This window comes from Camelus dromedarius, chromosome 3, assembly GCF_036321535.1.
Source record: "Camelus dromedarius isolate mCamDro1 chromosome 3, mCamDro1.pat, whole genome shotgun sequence".
In the NCBI taxonomy this organism is placed as follows: domain Eukaryota; kingdom Metazoa; phylum Chordata; class Mammalia; order Artiodactyla; family Camelidae; genus Camelus; species Camelus dromedarius.
Window position 1 is genome coordinate 116,384,951 of NC_087438.1, and position 10,611 is coordinate 116,395,561.

Here is a 10,611-nt window from a genome sequence, read left to right on the forward strand (position 1 = left end):
TAACTGGAATTTCAGGGACACGTGCCTTTAACTGTGGGGAGTAGCATCAAAATCATTAAGTAATCGAGGATATTTGTTTACTTTCCCCATTCTCTTACATTCTTGTGACCTGTCATTTCTAGCCTTCTCTCTCTGCCAAAAATAAAGTTTTGTTCTGACTACATGAAAGAACATCACTGAACTCTGAGGCTGTTTGAAAGAATATGTCCAAACACGGGGCTGAACGTCTTCAATTAATTTTCAAAGAACGTTTTCTTCTGTAGAGATATGTTTGGGATTTCAGGATTCAAAGCATGGTACCTTAAGTCTCATTTTCAAACTGAGATTTCTTCTTTAATTTTTCTCTTTACACAGAGCGTGCACATAGTAGACAGCTCCTTGGGACCTGTGTCTGATCAGAGCCCACAGTTCAGCAGGAGGGATCTTCCAGCCAAGATCTAAATGTAAATTGTGCACCTTCTGGTGAAGACCACTCTGGATAATGGCTTCTATTTAATCACTACAAGTGCTGCATCTCCTTCTCTCTGGTAACTTCTGTTTTAATTTTCTTCTTTGGTGATCAAAAAAGAGCAAAGACAAACTTACAATATTTTCTCCTAGTATTTTGTCATAGGAATTATGTTTCTGAACGTTTCCCACCCTGGCTCAGGGCAGATAAACCCTTACCAAGATGTCTTACCTGAAACAAACATAATGTTACATGTCAATTATAACTCAATTTTTAAAAATAATTTTTTTTTAATTGTAAAAATGTTTAAAAGACATATAAATCTGATAAAATCCAACAGGCTAAAATTTCTAGTCAGGTCGCACGTATATAAAATGGCATGACTCTATATAGTCACAGGACAGAAGAAATTATATTGTATATGTTGAACATCTTGCACAGAATAGATGCTCAGTAAACGGTGGCTACTATTTCTAAGACTGTCATTTCAAAACCTGGTGATTCAAGAGCGGGACAGAGCCTGATAATGCTGAGAGCATCAGTGGTACCAATTAGCTTGTGTATGCTGCTTTATAATTTCCAATGCATTTTTATACATGTTACGACACAGCAGCGCTGCAAGGTAGGTGGCTAATGTTATTGTATTCATTTTTTATTACTGCATAACAAGTTACCGCAAATTTAGTGAATTAAAGGACACAAATTTATTATGTTATTATGGTTTTATAGGTCAGAATTCCAACAAGGGTCTCACCAGGCCAAAATTGAGGTGTCGGCAGGGCTGTGTTTCCTTCTGGAGTCTCGAGGGGAGAGTTCGATTCCTTGCTTAGCAGAATTTAGTCCCTTGCAGTTGTAGGACTTAGGTCCCCATTTCCTTGGCTCATAGCTTCTTGCCTCCATCAAAGCCAGCAACGTTAGGGTGAGTCCCACTTATCTTTCAAATCTCTCCTGTGCCATCTGTCACAACATCTTTCTGATTTCAGAGAGGAGAAGTTTCCCAGTTTTAAGTGTTTGTGTGACTAGATTGGGCCCAGTTGAATAACCAAAGAAAACGCCCCATCTCAAGGTATATATCTTTAATCACACATGCAAATCCCCATTTATCGTGTAACATAACACATTCACAGGTTCTAGGGGTTAAGACATGGACATCTTGGGGGGGTTCATTAATTTTCCTCCCACTGTTACCATTTTCCACATTTTACAGATAATAATAATGCAAATCACAGAATATAAGAGACTTGGAAAGGACACATAGTAAGCAGCAAAGAATGTTCTCAGTTCCAAACTTGTTTTACTCCAAACCCAAATCAGTGTTTTTCCAGCAGACAATTTGTTTCCTGAAAGGCAACTCAGCAATTTCTTTCTCTTGCATCTTCCCTCCCTCGCCGCCCACATGTAAACCCATACTTCCATTAACTATATTTATGGCTGACATTCTTCAAGCATTAATGCATTTTCCAAAGCTTCCACAAAGAAGCTGAAGTTTAGTTGCAATTCTACTGGTTTTGAGGTAGTTTCTTCCAAGGCTTATACCACTAAAAGTACTGAAAGTGTTATTTGCCAACAATTGGATACTTTCAGCGAGAGCTATAAAGAAAATTTATTTCCTGATGGGTTGAGTGCTAGAAGAAGTTCAGAGCAGGGTACATGTAGGTTATCTCACAATTTTTCTCAAAAGATGTACTTAACAATTTGATACCGAAATGCTCAATATTCCTTTGAGACAGGATTGGCCACTTTGTATTTCCTAGAAAATATTTCCAGCTTCCTTTCTTGTTACCAGGACTTAGAAACATAATTTAAATTTATTTTCATGTGATTTCAGTCAACCAGTAGGTGTTTATTAATATTAATAAACCCATTAATAAACACAAAATGTCAGGAGGCAATTCAAGGGAATATGTGATTAAATGGAAAATGGTGGAGCCCTCACTACTCTGAAGGCAATCCTGTTTCTGAAGTACAAGGAGGCTGTTCTGATTAGAAGCAGAAAATACTCTTTAAAGAAAGATGGATGAGAGTGGTATAGCTCAGTGGTAGAGTGTGTGCTTAGCATGCACAAGGTCCTAGGTTCAGTACACTCCATTTAAATAAGTAAAGAAAGAAAGAAAAAGCAAGCAAGCAAGCAAGCAAGCAAGCTAATTACCTCTCCGGGGGTGGGGGTGGGGCGTAGAAAAAAGAAGGATGGACAATAAGTTTAGGTTGGTTGTATACAGAAATATAGAGAATGGTAAAAGGTTGGCCACAATCAATCATATACTAGAATACAATAAAATGAGTATTTTTATCCAAAAAGTCTTGAAAAGTAAATGTCATCAGCTTATACATTTTGAAATAAATTATGCACTTTTATAAATTGCAAATCAATTTATAAATCAATTAAATCAATAAAACTCATTTTAAAAATGCCAGGCCATGGAGTAGATGCAGCACAAAACAGAGACATTAAAAATGTTAAAGAAAAAAGTGAAATTTAAGAAAAATTAGTCTGACAGCAGTATGCAGTCTGAACTGTAAGTGGAAGGACATAAAGAGAAGTAAACAGCCAGATGTTTTCCAGCCATCTAAGTCTGTGATGATGAAGGCAGTGGCATCTAAGAAACTGAGAAACTGAGAAACCTTCTTTTACCAGCTATTTGCCTTTGGACTAGACACTTGATTAAGACTCAATCTTATCTTCTATGATGATAATATTGTCCACCTCATGGAACTGTCATGAGAATTAAATGAGATGATAAATAAGGAGCACATAGAATCCGGCACATAGGAAACACTCAGAACTTTTAACTGTCAGTATAATCATGATTGTTTAGAATGGTGGTGATGGAAATGGAAAGACAAGGGATAAGGGTCACTTTGAAGACAATGTGATTAGGACACAGTAAATGTCTCCAGACTTTCTAACTGGTCACTGAAACTTACTTGTTTAGGAAGTTGGTGGAGTCTAAAACCTTGCCTGATGTAGTCAGTCATGCCAGATAGGTCACCCAAATCAGTTCTGTCCACATAGGGCAAAAATATGGTCAGGACCATATTGTGAAGATTTCAGATTTAACATTATTGTCCAACAGAACTTTTTACAGTGAAGGAAATATTCTACATTGGAACTGTCCAGTATCGTAGACACCAGCCACATGTGGTTATTGAACCCCTGAAGTGTGGCGAGTACAACTAAGGGACTGTTTTTTTTTTTAAATTAATTTCATCATATTAATTAACAAATTTAATTTTAATTAAATGTGAATGGCCACATGTGGCTAGTGGCTGCTTCCCTAGACACTTGTACAGCTGCTGTCATATCCAGGAAGGTCACTGATCAGGATGTAAACCCTGAGTGCAGATGCGGCTGGTATTGCTGGCTGGTGGCTGTGAGTACAGAAGACGTGCTCATAGGGTCTCTCCCAGAGTAGAAGCAGGTTAGAACAGAAGCTGAGATCACGACCACCTCAGAAGCAGAAAGTCCCAATTCTTCATTTTACAATCCAAAGCTAACTTTGAATATGTTTACATTATCCAACAGTTTACATAAATCTGAAGGGTGGATAGAGAAAAGGAAGTGAGTTAGGAGGTAAGAAAATAAGATGGGAGACACTGAAGACAGAAGTCCATCATCTAGTCAGGAAGGAGTTAGGGTCCATCTGTTGCTCTCAGTCTCTGTGTACAAGTGGAGCTTGAGATGGAGGAGAAAGGAAGTAGTTTGATTTCACTTCTTCTTTTTGCCGTCTCCATCTATTCTTCTATTTCACTTCCAGTTTTAACCCTTCAACTAACTGCTTCCCTCCTCTGTCTTATTCCACAGTAGTGACAGCATGGAGAAATACATAAGCATTCTGGGAAGCTCCTTTTGTCTTTCATAATTGAAGTAGTGGAACCAGGACAAGACAGATGGCGACATTGAACCGTGGTACAGTTGAACCAAAGGCTTCAGCAGATCCCATGGGGAAGCACTGGAGCTAGAATGGCCCTTCAAAGGGTCCTGGATTATCCTGAATTGAGGCAAAGAGGCTGCTGGTCCTTTGAATTTCCCCTGGCCCCGCATTAGTTAGTTGTGGAATGCACGCTGTCCCTAGGGAGAAAGCATAGACTTGGGCAAGGCAGCTTTCCTTTGGCAGAGGACAGTGTCCAGAGAAAGAGGGAATTCCTGGAGAGGAAACTGGCTGTTTGTTTCAGCAACCAGCACTCCTAGCTGTTGACAGATGGAATGAGCCTATACAAGTGGGGCGGGCGGGGGGAGGCGTCTGGGCAGTGTGCCGCAGCAGCCACTATGTTTCTGTCCCTGTCTTTGCCACGAGCAAGGGAACCTGAATAATCCACCCAGCTTTCCCAAGCTTTTGTGTTCTTATCTGGATGCAAGGGAAGTGGAAGAGCTGCATTCTAGCTGATAGACTTTGCACTCTGACTTTTTATTTTAAGGACTATTCTCTGTTTTATTTATAAATTTGCTGTTTTTAAAATATTCTCAAGGCAAGGCAAAGAAGGGGCTTTTATGAGATTTTTTTTTTTCTGATTTTCATAAAAACTGATGGCTCTATCAATGCACTGCTTCATTTAAAATAACCTCGAAGTCAATACTTTGTTTTCATAAGCTGAGGATTTCCTAATTTCTTTTATATTCACAAGGTATGTGGCTTTTATTGTGTCACCTAGTTTTGTCACTGTGCTGTGGAATCCATTGCTTTATTTTGTGATCATAAGTTATATCTGTTCACCTTTAAACACACACACACACACACACACACACACACACAGACCACCTTTCACTAATGAATCTAAAAAGACTTCAGAATACAATTTTAATGTCACTGTGCTTGGGTGGGACTACTTTTAAACCACCCCTGAGGAAAAAGTTTATATCTCATTCTTAAATGTCTGCAAGGAGCCCTTTCAGAATGTAGTATATCCTTTATTCAGTGATCAGCAACCGTCATAGTTAGGAAGTTCTTTCTGAAATCTAACCTAAATCTCTCCTACTGCAATTTCAAACCACTACCCTTTCCATCCTTAATGAATTAGGAAAGGACCTGGTAATCACTGTCACTTACCTCTTATAGTTTTCATATGTTTAACTTTTTAAGAATTTATTAATACCTAAACATTCTCTCTTACATGGCCTTTTATCACACTCAGCTATAGTCTGCTTTTTAACTCCTGAGAAATGTTAGTCTTTGGGGGGCATTTTTCTAGCTTCTCTATATATTCCATAAAGCATGGAGACCAAAATTAATGAGTCTTTAAAACACCGTGAATGATGGAGTCTTTGTTATTTTAGAGGTTTGGCATGTTACAACCCAGCATGGGTTAGCTTTCAAATTGCCTTAAACTATCCCTACATTAAAAATGTATATTTGATTATTTAACCTCAAGGAAGAAACAATTTTCCCATAAGACCTATTTATAAAGTAAGATAGTATCTTCCCTTATAGGGGAAGCTAATGTAAACTATTAATAACATATATCAGGTGTAAAATGTTCTTAATGCTAACTCTTTCCAAATAATCTTTAAAATAGCAAGACTAGTTCTGTCTATTAGAGCTTGGTTTTGAAAGACAAATATGCTAATTATTCCTAGTCTAATAATCAATACTTGGGCAGTTGCTGTTTTCTCTGAAAGCAGTCTTCATGACCTCATTGGCTAATGTGAATTTCTTGTATGTAATATCTTTCCTAATGTTTGCAAAATTAAAAGAAAAAAATGAATAGAGCTGCTTGACAGGCTTTTCTGTAAGCATGTGAAGTTTAAAAGAATTACCCAGTGGAAAGGTATCCCATGCTGTTGAATTAGAAGAATTAATATTATTAAAATGGCTATACTACCCAAAGAAATCTACAGATTTAGCGTGATCCCTATCATATTACCCAGGAAATTTTTCACAGAACTAGAATAATCCTAAAATGTATATGGAATCACAAAACACCCAGAATTGCCAAAGCAGTCCTGAGGGGAAAGAACAAAGCTGGAGGCATAATCCTCCCAGCTTCAGACAATACTACAAAGCTGCTGTAATCAAAACAGTGTGGTACTGGCACAAAAGCAGACATATGGATCAGTAGAAAAGAGAGACTCCAGAAATAAACCCACACACCTATGGTCAGTTAATTTTCAACAAAGGAGGCAAGAATATACAATGAAGAAAAGACAGTCCCTTCAGCACTTGGTAATGGGAAAGATGGACAGCCACATATAAATCAATGAAGTTAGAACACTCCCTCACACCATATGTAAAAATAAACTCAAAATGGCTTAGAGACTTGAATATAAGACAGGATACCATAAACTCCCTAGAAGAGAACATAGGCAAAACATTCTCTGACATAAACCTTAGCAGTGTTTTCTAAGATCAATCTCCCAAGGCAATAGAAATAGAAGCAAAAATTAACAAATGGGACCTAATCAAACTTATATGCTTTTGCACAGCAAAGGAAATCATAAACAAAATGAAAAGACAAACTACAGAATAGGTGAAAATATTTTCAAATCATTCAACTGACAAGGAATTAATTTCCAAAATATACAGACAGCTCATACAGCTCACTGTCAAAGAACAAACAACCCAATCAAAAAATGGCAGAAGACCAAATAGACATTTCTCCAAAGAAGACATACAGATGGCCAAGCACATGAAAAGGTGCCCAACATCACTAATTATTAGAGAAATGAAAATCAAAGCTACAATGAGGTATCACCTCACACAGGTCAGAATGGCCATCTTTAAAAAGTGTACAAATAATAAATACTGGAGAGGGTGTAGAGAAAAGGAAACCCTCCTACACTGTTGGTGGGAATATAAATTGTTGCAGCCACTGTGGAGAACAGTATGGAGGTTCCTTAAAAAACTAAAAATGGAGTTGTCATACGACCAGCAATCCCATTCCTGGGCTTATATCTGGAAAAGACAGAAACTCTAATTCAAAAAGATATATCAACTGTACACCAGAAATTAACACAACATTGTAAATCAACTGTACTTCAATTAAAAAATACATGCACCCCAATGTTCATAAGAGCACTATTTACAATAGCCAAGACATGGAAACAATCCAAGTGTCCATCAACAGATGACTGGATAAAGAAGATGTGGTATATTTATACAATGGAATACTACTCAGCCATAAAAACCGACAACATAATGCCATTTGCAGCAACATGGATGCTCCTGGAGAATGTCATTCTAAGTGAAGTAAGTCAGAAAGAGAAAGAAAAATACCATATGAGATCGCTCATATGTGGAATCTAAAAAACAAAAACAAAAACACACAAACAAACAAAAACAAAGCGTAAATACAGGACAGAAATAGACTCATAGACAGAGAATACAGACTTGTGGTTGCCAGGGGGGTGGAGGGTGGGAAGGGATAGACTGGGATTTCAAAATTGTAGAATAGATAAACAAGATTACACTGTATAGCACAGGGAAATATACACAAAATGTTATGATAACTCACAGAGAAAAAAATGTGACAATGAGTGTGTATATGTCCATGAATGACTGAAAAATTGTGCTGAACACTGGAATTTGACACAACATTGTAAAATGATTATATATCAATAAAAAATGTTAAAAAAAAAAAGATGTGGTATAGATATACAATGGAATACTACTCAGCCATAAAAAAGAATAAAATAATGCCATTTGCAGTAACATGGATGGACAGGGAGAATGTCATTCTAAGTGAAGTAAGCCAGAAAGAGAAAGAACAATACCATATGGTATCACTCACATGTGGAATCTAAAAAAAAAAAAAAAAAGACAAATGAATTTATTTACAAAACAGAAACAGACTCACAAGAGAGAAAACAAATTTATTGTTACCAGTGGGGAAAGGGGATGGGAAGGGATAAATTGGGAATTCGAGATTTGCAGATACAAACTAATATGCAAAAAATAGATAAACAACAAGTTTATACCAAATAGCATAGGGAACTATATTCAGTATCTTGTAGTAACCATGGTGAAGAATATGAGAACAAATTTATGTATGTTCCTATATGGCTAAAGTATGGTGCTGTACACCAGAAATTGACACATTATAAACTGACTACACTTCAATAAAAATATATATTAAAAAAATGTTTTTAAGTAAAAAAAAAAAAGTAGTTGTAAACTAAAGGTGCTTTCAGACACAGGACTTTTCAATTCAACTGACAATTATATAGTAAAACAAATACTTGAATGACTCTTACAAGCAGTGCAAATGACTCTAGAGGAGGAAATTCAGCAACAAATTTTAGAAAAGGCAAAATTATAAATGAATATTGAATGGATAATGACTGAGCAAAATAATTATAGTAATGTCTTTGGAGTTTAAAATGGATATAAAATTGAAATACATGGCAACAATAAGGCAAACAGTGAGTAGTAAATTAAGTTTATTATAAGTTAATGATTCTGCATAATTCAAATAAAAATCCCAGCAGATTTATTCTGTGTGTGTGAAATTGACCAGCTGATTTTAAAATTCATGTGAAAATGCAGAAGACAAATAAGAGCCAAGGACATTTTGAAAAAGAATAAAAATAGGAGAACTTAATTCTGAATAGCATGTCATATTTTGAAGCTCTAGTAAGACAGTGTCACATTGGTACAAAAAAGAAGATTTCAGTTGAATAGAAAATTGTTGGGCTATATGCATTTTATTTTGCACACACACACACACGTATATATACACATATATATACTGCCCTTCAATAAAACTAGTAAAAATGTAATTGAATTCTCAGACCCAATTAAAATAATTTTAAATTCAATTTTAGAAAATTTCAATAAAAAAGAAAAAAATTACTCAGGAATAAGTACAACAAAAATTGTTCAAGACCAGGAGGGAGAAAATATATAACTAATGAAACATATGACTAAATACTAAAATGAATGGAGTCATACGTCACATTTAGAAGTAGGAGAATATGGTATCATAAAAAGGTTGATTTGTCCTATACTGATGTATTAAATATAAATCCAGTGAAAACCTGTGTAAGAAAAGGAGTCCACTGGAATAACACAGAAAGCTGTGTTAAATTTTATGAGACGATTCTAAAATTTCTATGAAAGGCATGGATTACAATCAAGGGACACCTGAATCAGAAGAACAATGCGATCAGCAGAATTCTAAGACGGTTCTCAGGGCCTCCTCCTGCTGATGTACGTGTCCTATATAGCTATGTCATGAAGTTTGTGATTGTGATTATCTAGTTATTCCTGTGTTTAGGCTATGTTACAACGTTGCACGGCCCAGTTTCCTCAAAAAAAAAAAAAAAAAAAAAAAAGGGAGATTATCTGGAATGGCCCTGACCTAATCAAGTCAGCCCTTAAATGGAATTGTACATTTCCTGAAAAAGAGATTTAAAGCATGAGAGGGATTTAATGCAAGGGAGATACTCCATTGCTGTCTTTAAAGATGGGGAATGCCACGTGACAGAAATGTAATGTCCTTCAGGAGTTGAGAATGGACAGCATATGACAGCCAGCAAGGAATCGGGGACCTGAGTTCTACAAATTCAAGGAATTGACTCGACGTAACACCATGAGAATGGAGGACTCAAGCTTCAGATGGGAAGGCAGCCCAGCCTACTTTTGGATTTTAACTTGGGAGACCTTGAAAAGAGAATCAAGTGATGTCAAGCCCAGATTTCTAATCTACCAAGCACTGCGATAATGAATGGGTGCTTAAGCTGTTAAATTTGTGATTTTTTTTTTTTAACACAGCAATAGAAACCCAACAAAAACAAGACAGAGGACTTTGCTCTACCAGGTATCGAATTAAAAACCTATCAGAGTTAAACTAGGTGAAATTTGTGTAAGAAAAAGAGTCCACTGGAATAAAATAATGATCCCCAAGAAAACTTGGTGTTTGCTGAAGTGGCAAGCAAGATCAGTGGAGAAATAATGAATTATTCAGTAAATGGTTTTGAATTAAATGGTTTTGAACTAATCAGTAATCTGAGTATTTTTAAAAAAGTCCTGCATTCCTCTCTTCTACAGCACCTGCAAATATTCTGAAATAAAATTTTAAATATGAAAAGAAAACTTTATAATTTTAGAAATATAAAAAGAAATGATTTCTGCCCGAAGGAGTACATAGATATCTTAAGACATGAAAAGCAGAAACAATAAAGAACAAAATTATAAAATGGAAAAAGTCAGACATTTGGACTGTTTATTTGC